This window comes from Lissotriton vulgaris, chromosome 5 (assembly GCF_964263255.1).
Source record: "Lissotriton vulgaris chromosome 5, aLisVul1.2, whole genome shotgun sequence".
In the NCBI taxonomy this organism is placed as follows: domain Eukaryota; kingdom Metazoa; phylum Chordata; class Amphibia; order Caudata; family Salamandridae; genus Lissotriton; species Lissotriton vulgaris.
The window spans coordinates 1,672,610,504-1,672,625,965 of record NC_141693.1 but is presented as its reverse complement, the minus strand read 5'-3'; positions in this window follow the sequence as shown (position 1 = coordinate 1,672,625,965).

Genomic DNA, 15,462 nt, shown 5'->3' with positions numbered 1-15,462 from the left:
CGATGTCGTGGATCTCAATTGTCTAGTAGGACAGTAGGCGGTGAGCTGTTCTATGAGGAACAGCGGACCTTGTTTATGTACCGCTTTATAAGAAAGGCATAAAGTTTTGAATTTTATACGATTCTTAATCGTCAGCCAATGATAATTCCGGATAGTTTGGGCAATCAGTTTGAATTTAGGAATCCTGGAAAGCAGTCTCGCCGCAGCATTTTGTATCGTCTGCATTTTATTTACGACCCGAGCTTGTGCATTGGCAAATAAGCCATTGCAGTAATCCAATGAAGAAAGTACCAGTGTGCTTACCAATGTTTTTCCACACTCTCTGGTAGGAACGGGATTATTTTTTTTATAAGTCTTAGCTTATGAAATGCTGTAGATGCTATTTGATTAGCGTGGGAGACAAAGTTACGGTTGTCATCAAAAATGTTTCCCAAGTTCTTGACCCTTGGGACGGGCGTGGGCAGAGGTCCCAGAGATGACCAGTGGAGCGGTCGTTCCAGTCCTGAAGGTCCTTCGTCTGCTCGGTCTGATGGCTTCTTGCATTCTGTTGGTCAACCATGCACGTTGGCACATGAGGGGACTTCAGTGGTGCCTCCGCAGGCAGTGGTATCAGCACAGCGGAGATCTCAAGGAATCAGTCAAGATCTCCAGAGAAACTGCGGCAGATCTGTCTTGGTGGAGCGTGGAAGGCAATCTGTCACAAGGAAAGCCTTTTCAACTACCTCCATCGGTGGCCACTGTGATAACGGATGCATCCACTCTAAGGTGGGGTGCTCATCTGGGGGATCTGGAGGTCAGGGGTCTTTGGTTTCCAGAGGAAAGGTTGCTTCACATCAACCTTCTAGAGTTGCGGGCCATACGTTTGGCGCTCAAGGCCTTCCTCCCTTCCCTTCGCGATCAGTCAGTTCAAGTCCTGACAGACAACACGACCACAATGTGGGATATCAACAAGCAGGGAGGTGTGGGGTCGCAGTGTCTCAGCAGGGAGGCTCTGCGTCTCTGGTCCAGGGTTCAGGACCATCAGATTTGTCTGATGGTAAATCATCTGGCCGGGGATCTGAACGTACGTGCAGACAGTCTCAGTCGGCAGTTCTCTGCCGACCACGAGTGGAGGCTCCATCCGGAGGTAGTTCGTTATGTCTTTCAGACGTGGGGGACTCCTCAGGTGGACCTGTTTGCCACTCAGGAGAATGCTCACTGCCTGTTTTTCTGCAGTCTCCAGTTTCCAATGCAAGGAGCACTGGGGGACGCGTTTCAGTTGAGTTGGGACTCACAAATCCTTTACGCATTTCCTCCCATACCCTTGATTCCTCGGGTTCTGTGGAAGATTCGCCAAGAATGGGCCCAAGTTATATTGATCGCCCCGGATTGGCCAAGGAGGGTGTGGTACACAGATCTTCTTCACCTCTCCTCGTGCCCTCCGCTCCATCTCCCTCACAGGGCAGATCTCCTCTCCCAGATGGAGGGGCAGGTTCTACACCCCCACCTCCAGACCTTACACCTTCATGCCTGGAGATAGAGCGGGGCAACCTGAATCCCTTTTCTCTCCCACACGATGTGGTGGATTTCATATTATCGGCCAGGCGTGACTCTACTAAGTCCATTCTTATAGATGGTCTAAATTTGTTGCTTGGTGTGGGGAGAAGTCTGTAGACCCTTTAAGGGCTCGTTTGTCCAATATACTTCAATTTGCACTTTCCTTGGCCCAGCAGGGTTTTGCGGTGGCAACTATCAAAGGTTATCTATCGGCCTTATCGGCTTTCCTTTGTCTGCCGGACCAGCCCTCTTTGTTTAAATCTCCTATTGTGTTATGATTCATTAAGGGCCTTATCAATAAATTTCCTCCTACACCTTTTATTGTGCCTCAGTGGGACTTGAACCTTGTACTTACATTCTTGATGGGTCCGCCTTTCGAACCTTTATACAAGTGTCCCTTGAGTCTTTTGTCTTTTAAGACTATTTTTCTGGTAGTAATTACCTCGGCAAGGAGTGTAAGTGAGCTTCAAGCTCTTAGTTCGAAGCCCCCATTTTTGTCCATTCATGCTGAACGTTTGGTTCAAAGGACCAGGGCTGCTTTTCTGTCGAAGGTGGTAACTCCTTTCCATCTGGGGCAGTCCGTTACCCTCCCTACCTTCTATCCTCCCCTCGCCTTTCCAAGGAGGAGGAGAGACTTCACCGCTTGGACCCTAAGAGGGCAGTGAGCTTTTACCTGGACAGAACAAGAGATTTCAAGTTGGATGACCAGCTGTTTGTTGGATTTGCTGGCTGCAAGAAGGGGAAGGCGGTGCACAAGCGCACGCTCTCAAGATGGATCATACTATGCATCAAGATCTGCTACTCCCTGGCTGGTAAGGAACATCCAGAGGGTATAAGGGCTCATTCTACTAGAGCAAAGTCTTCAACATCTGCTTTGTCTAGAGGTATACCTGTTGAGGATATTTGAAGAGCGTCAACTTGGGCCTCCCTCCACACTTTTGTGAAGCATTACTGCTTAGATACCGAGGTGAGGAGGGACGGCCACTTTGTGCGCTCTGTCCTCCAGGATTTTCTGGTATAGGAGAGTGGACACCCTCCTCCGGGAGTGGGGACTGCTGTGGGACTCTATTCACAAGGTGAGGAATCCACTGGCAGATGTATCTATCAGAAGAACAAGTTACTTACCTTCGTTAACGCTTTTTCTGGTAGATACAGTATCTGCCTGTGGATTCCTCACTGACCCACCCGCCTCCCCGTTGTCCACTCTTCTATACTTGAGTTTATTGTAATGTAAATATTTATATGGTCAGGATAATGTTCTATTTCAATTGCATTCCTGCTTCTGCTTCACACTGTGTGTGTGTTATTTGGACATTTGTGTACTGTGTATACTGTGTATATATCTACTGTCATTGGTCCGTCCGTGTGCCTCGAAGGCACGAAAAAAAGGGCGGAACTGATGTCATCACGCCGGCGTGGGCCTATTATGGTGTCGGTGACATCAGCGGAGTCGTGCGCGATGCCGTGCCTCTATGACGTCGTCCACGTCGGCGCGAAGCTACAAAAAGAATTTCCGAATGTTGCTGACGCAAGGGGATATTCACAAGGTGCAAAAAATCGAGACCCCGGCCCCAGGCCTACACAGCGGATCGCCGGAGGCCAGGGCCGGACACGGAGCAGTGACGAGGAGCGGCCGCGCGTCAAGGAAGCGACCGCCGACCTTTACCAAAGGGATCCCCCCGCAGGTCCGCAGCAGAGTGAGGAGCAGCCAGCAGGAGAGCCGGGACCCGGAGTTGGAAGGTGGGTCCCGGTGCACAGCGCACTTGGGCCGGTGGCGGAGGCAGCAGACAACTGTGGGCGCCCAGCGGCTGGCGCAGAAATCGAGGCCTCGGTCTTGGGCCTACAGCGATAGGGGGCGGACACTGACCGCCCCAAAGCTTCTACCACTTAGGAGGAAGGCCGGTATAGAAGAGGTGAGGGGAGGCACAGGAGGAACGGGGGTGCCTGTCTGTCCCGTCGGGGAGACGAAATTGGGGCGAGGGCCACTGCGACATGGTGGCAAGCAGAAGAAGGGGTGGCCATTGAGCTCCGGCGGAGGACACAGCAGAGGCCCTGTCGCGGGCCAAACATGGAACTCCGGGTGGCACTGGAGGAGCCTGGAGCACTGCTAGTGAGGTGGGTCCCGCCGCAAGGTGCAGCGCGACACAAGAGGTGGAGGCGGCTGGGACCAGAGAGCGCTTTGCGGGAACCACGGAACTTGAGGCCCTCTGGTCTCGGTTCTGTGGGAAACAGCTTGATAGGCAGCAAAGCTGCACTGGCATATTTGCGGGCCCCGGCGAGGGAGCCCTCACACACAACATAGACACTGCAATAGCGACTATGTGCCCTTGTGAGACAATGCGCTAAGGCACGCAGGAGCCGGCGCAGGTGACTTAGCCCTACACGGAACTTGAGGCCCAGGCCTTGGGGCCTACGTCACGAACGCGGCTGGGGGGGGTCCACTGGTCGCGCGCAGCATAAAAGGCTCAGCTCCCTAGATGGGACACCCAAGGTCGGGGGTGGAGCTGGCCCCCAGTAAAGGAGCTCTCCGCTACAGGCACACAGGACGACGGCAAGAACCCAGACGTTACGGTGACCGGCCCGGCCGCCAAGGGGGAACGCTGCCAGTCACCACAGATTCGACCCAAGGGAGACGGAGGACGCGATGGCCAACACGGGGCGCAAGGGTGCCCGCACAATTACGGACATGCTTGCTAAAGGTGCCGCCAAAGGGGACAAGAGCCAGTCCCCCTCAGCGACGGTAAGCGACGCGAGGCAGGCTGATGGTGAGGCGCCTATCACCAAGGCCTTCCTTGAATCCCTCTTCAACTCCCTCCGGGAGGATTTTCAGACCCTAAAGCAAGAGCTAGCCGGGGAGCAACACGAGCTCCACCGAGATGTGGATAACCTAGGAGAAAGAGTAGTGACGGTTGAGGAAACGGACCAGGCAAGGAGCGAAGAGGTGGAATTTCTCAAGCAGGAGGTCATCCGTCTCCAGGAGCAGCAGGTAGACCTGTAAGCACACGCGAAAGATCTTGAGAACCGCTCCCGGAGGAACAACGTCCGCGTCCGGGGAGTGACACCTAAAGCAGAGGGGAACAGCGTGACCACATACCTGCAGGAACTGTTTAGAAACATTTTAGGGGAAGCTTCAGACTTTGAGATCCGCATCGATAGAGCACACAGAGTTGGCCTGGCGCGGCGTGCACCTGCCCCCCCCCCCACTGGACATCCTTGCCTTTCTGCCTGATTTCACCCTAAAGGAAAGGATCTTGCAAGAAGTCCGGCGGAAACAACCCCTCCAATTCCAGGGTCACCCGGTGGCCTTGTACCAAGATCTCTCCCCCATCACCCTGCAAAAGCGGAGAGCATTTCGTTTGGCCACGACGTTCCTTCGGGACAACGGCATCCCCTATTCCTGGGGCCACCCATTCTGACTCGTCTTCAAATGGAAGGGGACCTTGCACCAACTTCGCTCCCACAGAGACACCTACGCGCTTCTGGGAATCGACCCTGGAGAGGACGAGAAAGAAGACACCGCATCTCCGAGGGACACATGAGATAGGCCCAGGCGGCGGTCCGGAGGCGAATGGCAATGAGTGGGGCGTCGGCGGTCCCCCAAGATGAAACTGAAACCGGACCTGACGACAATGGCTCTAGAACAGGCGGCGGCCATACAAGAAGTAGCCAAGGACGCGACAAATGTGCATTGAACCAGCATTGAAATGGGGTTTGCATTCATCGCTCTAAGCCCATACGGGCGGGGGGGGGACGGGCCGGGGGGCCGGCGGGGTCGCCACTGCCGCACTACCCTCCAGACGGTTCTACCACAGGTCTGAACTAGTTCCGATAGGCCTGGGACTATTGTTTGCATTTTGGGATCTCCAGTTGGGGTTCGGGGGGGATGAAGGGGGAGTTGGGGAAGGTAGGGGTGGGTGCGGGAGGGTGGAGGGGAAGGGGGCGGGGGGAAGGTCCTCGGTTGGGATGGGGGGACAGGCTCCGGTGTGGCATACTGCAGGCAGCGCAGAAGAGGTGACACAGCTCAGGATGGCTAGGCGAGACTGGACAACCATGTGCAACTCCCAGACGACAGACTCCACTATGCAGGTTCTCTCCCTCAATGTTAAGGGGCTTAACAATCCCATTAAGCGCAGGGCCGTCCTTTCCTTTTTAGAAAACTCTGGGGCGGAGATCTGCCTCCTACAGGAAACACACTTACTGCCACTTTCGAGGTAAAGTGGGGGACAAAGTAGTAGATATTAAAGGGAGGCTCCCTGTATACAAAATACAGATAGGGGGATGGTCAGCTGTGATAGGTTCAATATATGCAACCAACACCAAACAGGAATCCTTTCTCACCGGGGCCTTGACAGACACGCTCGCTCACAACATCAACTCCACGCTCGTCGGGGGCGACCTTGGCGGCCTTGATCAGACACTGAGATCGTCCCTGCAGCGCTATCTGACCACGACGCGCTAACAGTACACGTTCGGATTCCCATGCCAAAGATACAGAAGGGCAAATGGCGCCTCAAGGAGGCTCTCCTCCACTGCAAAGGGGTGACACAACACATCAACACACGCATTGCCGAGTATCTCGCCACGAACGGCACGACAGAAGTATTCCTTGCGGCGCTATGGGGGCATTGAAGGCGGTGGTGCGCGGGGAGCTGATAGCGATCGCAGCAGCGGAATCTCGGGAGCATCGGGAAAAGAGGCAGGCGCTCTCCGATCAGGTACTCGAACTCGAACGGGTCCACAGCAGGACCGGGGCCCCAAGAATGTGGCGCAAGCTCAAAGCGGCCAGGGCCCAACTACCGAGCCTCGACTTGGATCGGGCTGAATACACGGCACTGCATTTACGACACACTTATTACGTGGGCGGCTACAGGACAGGCCGCCTGCTGGCTAGCAAGCTTAAGGCCAGGGTCCTGCGCTCAAAAATCACATCCCTTCGGGATACCACAGGGCAGGAACAAAGAGACGACGAGCAGATAGCTGCAACGCTTCAGACGTTTTACGCGTCGTTATATACCGCGGAGCCCACCCTTGAGGTAGGGAACGCAGACTCCTATCTCGCCACAGCTGCCGTCACGGCCCTCACTGAAGCAAACTCGCGCTCCCTTGAGACAACAATAAGGACGGAGGAAGTAATCTCTGCGATAGCACACCTCAAGCCGCTCAAATCACTGGGGCCGGATGGCTTCTTGGCGGGTTTCTATAAAACATTTTGCCCTCTGATAGCCCCGATCCTGGCCAGACTGTTTAATTCATTTGAGGGCCCTATCCCGCGCGATATGCTTGAGGCCGATATCATTGTTCTGCCGAAACCGGGAAAGGACCCCGCTGACTGCGCGGCCTACATGCCCATATCGTAGCTCAACCTAGACCTAAAGCTGTTTACCAGCATCCTGGCCGCAGGACTAGGCCCCTGCCTCCCGGCATCATCGAACCAGACCAAGCGGGTTTTATCCCTAACCGGCAATGCGCAGACAATACGAAACGCCTGATGCGTGTCTTAGACAAGGCCCACTTCAACGATTCGGACACAGCTCTAATTTCGGTTGACGCATAGAAGGCGTTCAACCGAGTCGACTGGGGGTACTTAGACGCTACCTTGGCTCAACGGGGTGTGTTCCAAACCATTTACCATCAAGAGGGGGACGCCCCTTCTCTCCACTGCTTTTTGCTCTCTACATAGAGCCCTTCGCACAAAAGGACAGGGACAACCCTGCGATCACCGGCGTCAAGTTCGGGGGAGAGACGCAGACCATAAGCCTTTATGCTGACGACATCCTTGCAGCACTGGAGGACCCTATAAACTCGGTCCCGGCCTCCTTGTCGGAAATGGAGACATTCGGAAAAGTGTTGGGGTTCAAAATGAACGTTGGGAAGTCGCTGCTCCTCCCGTTTGGATGCAATGCCTGAGCGTCTAGCACTCTTCCCAGCAACCTGGGGGGGCTATCCTCCAGCTTGTCCCTGCCTTACTTGGGCACATCTCTAACACCGTCCACGGACCAAACCGTGGAGCAAAACTATTCAGCCCTCCTTAGCCAACTACTGGGCGACCTCACGAGGTGGTGTCAACACTCACTCTCCTGGCTAGGGCGAGTGGTGGCGATCAAAATGTCTCTGCTGCCGAGGGTTCTATATTTATTCCAGACGCTATCAGTCACTCCCCCAATTGGCCTACTCACGAAACTCCAAGATTCCCTCTGAAAATTTGTCTGGGCAGGCAAGCGACCACTCCTACGCAGGTACCTCACCAGCCACACCACGGCAGGGGAGGGCCTGGGAGTTCCGGACCTCTTAAGATACTTCCAGGCGACACAACTCAGGTTTCTCCTGGAATGGAACCGCCCCAAATCTGGAAAGAGATGGCTCTTTCAAGATCGCGCAATGGCCCAGATGCCACTAAGGAGGATCCCCTTCCTTAAACGGCAGGACCGGCCCACATACATGAAAAAATCACCCATTACTCGCACTATCTTGCAGGTGTGGGACAAAGTAGCGGTGCCTCGGGGATTCACCACTTACCCTTCACCTCTGACGCCCCTATTCGATAATCCGGCCTTTGCACCTGGCATGGTTCGGGGATCCTTTCCCCAATGGCGGTTGTCAGACTGCAGATCAGCTGGCCACTTCTTCGATCTCAAAGGCTTTATGATGATGCAAAATCTACAGGACGCCTACGCGATCCCCCAGATCCCGCGATTTGAGCTTTTCCAAATTCGTCACTGGCTCACGAGCAGAGACATGTTACCACTGGTCAGCATGCACCTCACTCCATTTGAAAAATGGCTCCATACCAAGAAATCGGATAAGCGGGCAATAACGGAACTGTATGCAATGCTCTGCCCCCTACGACCTCCCTCCGTGCGATCAGCGGGTCAGAAGAGATGGGAAAGGGAGTTAGGACTATCCCTCACTGATAAAGAGTGGCAAGACATATACTACAGGGTACATCACACTGCCAAAAATGTCGCTAGAAAAGAAGCGGCAGTCAAGATTGCTTATTATTGGCACCTGACGCCAACAAGACTGCATCAGGGTAATCTACGTAGTGACCCCTTGTGTTGGAGAGGATGCGGTTAGCCAGGCACACATACTATGGGACTGTGCAGAGGTGCAAGACTATTGGGTACAAGTACTTAGGGACATCAACAAGTATTTTGACACTGAAATCCCTTGTTTCCCAGCATATACACTGCTTGACCTGCCCAACAAAATCACCTTCCCACTTAAATCGCCCAGAGGCAAACAAATGGGCTTAGCGATGGGGGCAGCAACACAGCACATATTGTCTCTTTGGGGCACCACACGGAAACCCACTCACATTGGATGGCTTCACAAGCTATGGTACATAATGGGGATGGAAAGGATACTCAGATGCAAGACACCTTCCTCGAAACCTGGCAACCCCTATTAGACTTACTAGCCGATGAATTCAATGAGCTTACCTGCCCGAAATACCTTAGAGTCCTACGATTGGCTGATGAGTTACGGAACACATCCGGGGACCCCGCCTCAGAAACCTCAGCCTGATATGCTGGCACATAGTTCTTTTGCAGATGTCCACACCGGAGGGGCAGGAGTAGGGGGGCTAGGGACAGTGGAATGGGGGTGAGGGACGGGTCTAGGAGGGGAGAGTCGGTTAAGCGGTTGGGGTTGTTTGGGACATGACCGGTCCACGTCCAGTCCACACCCGCCCACATGGACACATTGCCTCACCCGGCCACCACGGCTCCCTATGGGGTTGGGGGATACAAGACTGAAGGGGGGCATGCCCCTGACATGCACATTGTTCTACCGGTGATATGTCCTCTCTGTTTGAAAATACAAGAAAAATGATTAAAACAAAAAAAAAACTAGACACACAGGGGAATCCAGGATGGGGTGACTTGTGCGGCTGTCACCAGGTTCTGTTACCCAGAATCCCTTGCAAATCTCAAACTTTGTCACAAGAAAACCCTTTTTCTCACATTTCTGTGGTAGAAAATTCTAGAATCTGTGTGGATCCGCAGTATTCCACACATCCCCATTCCCCAAAGTCTTCCGATAAAAATGGTACCTCACTTGTGTCAGTAGGCCTAGTGCCCGTGACAGGAAAGGGCCCAAAACGCAATGTGGACACACCACATTTTCACTGTGAAAATTGACCCTTTTTTTGCAAAGTGCCTAGCTGTGGATTTTGAACCCTAGCTCAGCCGGCACCTAGGTAAAACTAGCAAACCTATACATTTTTGAAAACTAGACACCCAGGGGAATCCATGAGGAGTGATGTGTGGCTCTCACCATGTTCTGTTACCCAGAATCCCTTGCAAATCTCAAACTTTGTAAAAATAAATTAAAAAAACATGTTCCTTCCATTTCTGTGATGGAAAGTTCTGGAATCTGCGTGGTTCCACAAAATCCCACCCACCCCGCATTTCCCAACTTCTCCCAATAAAAACGGTACCTCACTTGTGTGGGTAGGTGTAGGAAAGTAGGATCTGTTTCTTCTGGTTACCCCTACTTTTTGCTTGATGTAACACTGTTTTTGACTACTCTGACTGGGATCCTGCTAATCAGGACCCAAGTCTATCTGCTTTCTCCATAAACTGTTATGTTATGTACTTAGGTACTCTCCAGATTGGATACTGGGGTACCCTTGTCAGTCCCTAGTATATGGTACACATGTACCCAGGGCATAGGTACCACAGGGGCCTCCCATGGGCTGAAGCATGTATTATGCCACCCATGAGAGGTGATGCAAAATGGAGCTACATGCCTGCCATTGCAGCCTGTGTAAGTTGGTGCATGCACCACCTACGTAAGATATTGGTTTACTATATTTAAGGGTCACTGTACTTAAAACCTATAAGTCATCCCTATAGCAGGCCTTTACAACCCTGAAGTCAGGGTGCTTGGTTCTAAGTGAGAGGATGCCCCTGCATGAGCAGGACACCCCTGCTGCCTGTGGAGTCCAGTCTCCCAGGTTGGCATTGAAGCTTCCTTATACTAATCAAATCAAATCAGGAATATTTATTTAGCGCAAAACATATCACCTGAAAGTCTCATGGTACTTTGCAGAGGCTCGAAAGTATGGTTTAGGCAGAAGCTGGTTAGAAGTCAAATGACCAGGTTTTTAATTCCTTAAGAAAACTATGATGGTCTGAGATGATGAGCAAGTGTAAGGGTAATTTGTTACTGAGGACAGGTGCAAGAAAAGAGAAAGATCTCCCTCCCATTCTTGTGGCCTGAATTTTGATGGGTGTTAGAAATGTACTACTGGATCTTAGAGTCCTACAAGAGAGCTACTAGGTAAGTTTCTTTTTCCAGTATCCAGGGCCCTTGCCATGTAAATTCTTGAGTTAGGCAGAGAATTTTAAAATGGCTCTGTTTCCTGACAGGGAGCCAGTGAAGAAGTCTCAAGCTGGGGGCTGAAGGGGCTCTTCGAGGTAGATTCAACACCAGTCTGGCAGCAGTATTCTGCAAAACCTGGAGTCGTGTAGGAAGGTCTTCATTTATTGAAGACAGCAAAGCATTACCATAATCCATACGGTTAATAATTAGGCCTTGGACTAGTGGCTTCCTGACTTCCAATGGAAGCCATTTAAAAACTTTGCGTATATTTAGCATAATTCAAAAACAGGAGCCAATTAGGTGGTTAACTTGGTCTTTCATAGACAATTGATTGTCTGTTTGGATGCCTAAATTCCGAACTGATTGTTTTGGCACTGGACATAGTCCTAGGGATTGAGGCCACCAGTCATTTGACCAGTGTTCATGGGCTTTGCCAAAAAGGAATATTTAAGATTTTCCTCCATTTAGTTGTTGATGAGTTAAATTCATGCACTTGTCAATGTGGGTCATACAAATTTGGAAGCGTAACTTGGTATCCGCTGGATATGGGCCTAAGGTGATCCAGATCTCAGTATCTTCGGCTGTCTAGACCCTCCCCTGGGTCCCCTGAACTGCACCTCTCCCCCGAACTTGGCGTCGGTGATCGCAGGGTTGTCCATGTCCTTTTTCTGCGAAGGGCTCAATGTAGAGAGCAAAAAGCAGTGGAGAGAGGGGGCCTATCTCTCCTGTGGGTATTTAAGGGCTTACCTGGCTGTAGGACCTTAGATTAGTTGTAGACAAGATTCAGAACTGAAACCACTGCACTTCGACCGTCTGGGCTCTATGGACTTCACTGGACTTCGGTTGGGCCTGACTTCGTCTCTCTCATTCTGCTGTATCGTCTGTGTCTGTGCACCATAACAGTATCCATGTAGGACCAGTGGAGCATCCAAGACCCCTGAAGATAATCTCCCTTGGAGTGAAGGAGTCACTCCCCTGCATTCGATGGTACCGCAACACGTCTGACCGGTCTACTGACCCTGAGCTCCTACGGGCTCTGAAAGGCTCAGCAACACAGGAGGTTGGTTTCTACATCCCCGAGGTCCAAGCTGCCATCTCACCAAGATTCAGGTCAGAATCCGATGTGGGGGCCGCAATACCAGAACCCCTGTGCACCGCATACTTTTGTAAGTGCATGTGCTTGTTGGCAATTATTTAACAAGTGCATTGGGCTTTGAGTACCTCTAACCTCTGGTGACTTTCTGCAAAAAGATTTTCATCCACCTCTCACCCAGTGCTCGTGGCTTGCTGTTTTGTGAAGCTGCTCGAGGTCCTCTCGTGACTCCGGTGCCTCCGGCCTGTGGATCCTATTTACTGTAATTTTTGCTTTTCTTGGGCTCCCCTGGTTGCTCCAGGCTTTCCCTGACTCCCCTGTGTGTAGTGAGTCTCCTGGGCCTTGCTGGATCAAACCGTACACTTTCTTGACTTCCTGCGTGGGTTACTGTTGCCAAGGCTTGTTGGTGCTCCTGATAGATACCGACCCCTTAGCACTCGACATCCTTCGTGGGACATCTCGCATCCAGTTCCCGGTCATTCTCAACATCGCCTCATACCCGCAGCTGCAGAGTCATGGTCACCGTCAGCTATCCTGAAGCACCCGAAATCGATGGGCATTCGTCTATCGAGCCCCTGGTCACTCCCAAGTGACCCAGACTCTATCCCCTTTGCTTTCAGGTATTCCTTGACAAGAATCTATGGTTGGATTCCAACAGACTTTCTTCTCTCTTCCAGCAGCGGCACTTTCTTGAAGTTCTCCATTGGGTTCAACTGCAGTTTCTGATGCCACTTCACACCTATGCACCCGGATTTTCTGGGTTAGGTAACTTGGGTACTTTGGTATCCACGAGTGGGGTGGCTCTCCAACCTTCTGTCTTCCACAGGGTATCTTCGTAGTTCACTGGGAAGGGTCCTCAATCTTTAAAACTCCAACCGTGACTTTCCTGTATTTATTTCTGTGTTTTATAGAGCGCGAACTTGACCCATTAGGGTATCAGAGCGCTTTACAGGAAAACATAGCATTGCATAGACCGGCTTAGAATCACCAGGTAACAAATCCAGTAGTGGGGGGGGCAGGATACATAAGAGAGAGAAGGGCACATATTTATAGATTACATTTACAATTACTCAAGATGAGAAAACATATTTACAATACTCAAGAAAAGTTCCCAAGGTTCTTGGTGGGGTGAATAGCGTAGAGTTGTATGGAGCACGCGGCCTTGTTCTCCCTGGGGTCCCTATCTACTCACCTTGGGTGGTTCCTTGGGGTCCCAGCAATTCTAGGTCCTGTCGACATCATCCTGACTCAAGTTTTGGTTCTTATACCACTTTCTTGGTATATGGTTTGGTCTCCTGGGGCCCACTGTGTATTTGTGCTATTTACTGTGATTTCTGTGCTCAAGTATTGTGTGCTTTGTGTTTATCTCAGTATAGGACATACTGTAACATTCTGTATAGTGTCATATAATAAATACATATTTGTCATAACTACTTTGTGGTTCTCTTTTCATTTAATCTATAATATAAGATTGCATTCTGGTAAATAAAAGCTGCTTTACACTCCTTCAAGACTTAGCCTGAAGGTTTCTCTGCACAGCTACCACTTGGATAGCTTTCTAAGGTGGTCTGACACCTCTTAAATCACCATAAGGGTTGTTTATACTGGTGCAGGGTGCACATTAGTGGACGTCATATACCAGGTCAGCCTCTCACACTGGTGCACAGAAGTTGGGATTCAAGCCTGCATTGTTTTACCAGATAAATCTTTGTATTGATTAACTGAAAAACCACTAAGCACTAGGCACATTTAATACAAGCTTAGAATAAATAAGTTCTACTGAACGTAGGGTTGGGTAGTTAAGGGTCTATCACACCCTTTCACCAGCCTAAGAGAGTTTAGCTCCCACTAGGTTAGGTAGGGGCAACACCACTCCTCACTTAGTATGTCTACTAAAGGAGATGCCATTGGCTCTCTGCCTTCCAAGAACTGAAAGCACTGTGTGCCTCCAGCAAGCTGAAGACAGCGAGGAGCGCCAACACTCAACACCTGGTAAAGATGTTACTGTTAGATGACCTAAGGAAGACTCCTGGGTCAAATGAACAGGACAGAGTGGGTGGGCCAGGGTATGAAGATAGGACTGGAGGGGACTCCTCTGTGACATTAGAATCGACCCCTGACCAGAGGGAACCTGATGGCTCCCACCGGGACAATTCAGAGTTTCAAGAAGACTATGGAGAAGACCCTTAGGGCCCCCCTCCCCCTTCATTCCTCCTGTAAGAGTGCAGAGTTTACCAAGGAGGTTTAGATCTCCCTCTGCAGAATCTAATCACTCAGGACAGTCAGTGAGGACCTCTGTATCTAGCAAGAGGGACCACTCTTTTTTATAGGGAATACCAACTTCTTGAACTTGAGGAAGTTAGGCCTAGGCCCAGGAAAGAGCAGTTGGCCCTTGACAAAGGGTCCCTAGATGTCCAGTGGGACTAGAGTTAGCAACAGTGTCCCTAGAGTTAAGGAACATTCCTTTGATCATAGGAACCTGAGCAAGATTGTCCCTCCCTACCATGTTGGGGATGATATCCATAAATGGATAGCTGCTTTATAGAGGGCCTGTAAAGTTCTGAAGCTCCCTCAAGAGAAGTGGGAAGCTATCTTATGGCTCTCCTTTGCTGACAAAGGTAGAGATAAGCTCCTTACTGTTAGAGAAGAGGATGCTGGCAATTACTCAGTTTTGAAGAGTGCTCTTAATGTTAGGGTTGGCTTTACCACTGAGCAGTACAGGATTAAGTTCAGAGACACCCAGAAGACACCGAATCAGGATTGGGTGGACAGTGCTATTAAGGCTCTGGAAAGTTGGTTGCTTGGCAGCAAGGTGCAAGACTTTGAGGGATTGTACAATTTGATTATGTGGAATCAGATCTTTAATAATTGCCAGAATCATCTTTTACATCAGTACCTGGTGGACTCTGATCTGACTTCTCCCGAAGAATTGGGAAAGAAGCCAGATAAGTGGGTAAGAACCAGAGTGAAGCAGAAGAAGCAGGACACTGGTGGTCACCAGAAGAAGCAAGATTCTAAAACCTAAGAGAAGGGTGGGGGCAAGGGTAAAGACAAAAAGGAGTCTTCATCAGGGCCCCAAAAATCTGCATCTGGGGAGAGTCATAGTTTAACACAGGTAAGGGCAAAAAGAAACCTTGGTGTTACTTTTCTAAAGTGAAAACTCATTGGACAAAAGATACTGATTGTCCAAAAGCCAAGGACCACTGACCCTAAGGCAAATCCGACCCCTAGCACAAGTGCAAGTGGTGGTACAGGGAACAGAGGATTAGTAGTGTTAACCTTGGGCTCTGAGATGGGTACTGACCTAGTCAGAACTACAACTCAGGCTGTGTTTGTCTGTGATGGTGGCATGAATTTTGCCACCTTATTTGTCAGTCCCAGTAACCTGTGCAAATACAGTCAGCAGCCTTTGCTAAATGGTGATGAGGCTGTGGCATACAGGAACACAGGTGCAAGTGTCACTATGGTGACAGAGAATCTTGTGGGTCCTGACCAAATCATACTTGGAG